The sequence below is a fragment of the Antrostomus carolinensis genome, unplaced genomic scaffold, assembly GCF_000700745.2.
Source record: "Antrostomus carolinensis isolate BGI_N321 unplaced genomic scaffold, ASM70074v2 scaffold1833, whole genome shotgun sequence".
Classification (NCBI taxonomy): Eukaryota; Metazoa; Chordata; class Aves; order Caprimulgiformes; family Caprimulgidae; genus Antrostomus; species Antrostomus carolinensis.
The window spans coordinates 41,244-42,507 of record NW_010307073.1 but is presented as its reverse complement, the minus strand read 5'-3'; positions in this window follow the sequence as shown (position 1 = coordinate 42,507).

Sequence of the window (1,264 nt, the reverse complement as noted above, 5' to 3'; positions counted from 1 at the left end):
GAATGAGAGCTGTAGCAAACAGAGGTCCACCCAGGGAATCTTCCACTGCCCAAGATGTTTCACATCAATCACGTCCCTCTTGGAGCAGGGGCTCCAAATCTGACTTCAAAACACCAGTGACCCAAGCCCACAGGCAAGTTGCTTAGCTCAACTTGCTTTCTAGTACAGCATAACTAGAAACAGACACACTAGAGCATAAGTCCACACTAGACCAATTTAAAGGTCTACCTTAGGATGCAATGAACTGCAGGACAGATAGTTCACATCTCTTAGTAGATATGAAAAATTCAGTGAATTGATATATCAGGCTCAGGTCTGGGATTTCTGCACTATTGATCTCTGAAGTCTGGCGACATATCCCATTCCTGATGTCTCCTGAAGTGTTTTTTGTTAATTCAGAAATGCCACTTTCTGCATAAGTGATCCCTTTCTGCAGCATTTCAACAAATGTCAAAATTTCAGGCTGGCTAGTATTTTGCTCAATGTGTTTGATATCTACAAAGGTACTACTTAATGTCATACAGGCCTGTGTGAGATGTTGTTCCTGATGGCTGACCACCTCTAAAAACAGAATCATAAAGGTACTGATGTCAAAAGATCTGAAATACCCAGCAGAAAGAACAGCAACAGTGGATCCTGACACTCAGGCTGAGCCAGATAACAAGCTGGAGCTTAGTGCCCGAGCACCTGTGTCACACAGACTGACAGGAGCAGAGATTGCTTGCTGCCCATCAAGTCACTTTAAACCCAGTCTTTCATTTTTCTCACTCATTTAAGACATCAAACAGTGAATTAGCATTCTGTGCAGTTATTTTTTTGCTAATAATCATAATAAATCTATCTTTCCTGGCAAAATACAGGAGACATTGTATTGTCATTGGGAATTACACATTAACCACTATGGAAATGGACTCACAAGAATTTGGGTAAAAGAAAATTAGTGATTTGCCTCTAGTTCTGCCCACATATTTCCAGCCTTCAGAAAAGGGAATAGCTTCAAAATAACAGGTAGAGTTTTCAGCATTATGTATCTCCCCCACTTTTCCCAGTTTCACTTAATAAAACATTTTCTTTTCTAATCTAGGAAAGTTTTTCCACGACTCTAAACCGATTGTGCTTCTTTGACATACCATTGAAGGAAGAAAAACAACATCCTTAGCCATACTCAGAATGGGATAGCTACACACCCTATTCTTTCAGCAGGTCTGAAAAATCAGAAGCACTGCCAAAAAGTCCAGTTCTGTCAAAATCTCTAATGCACTGC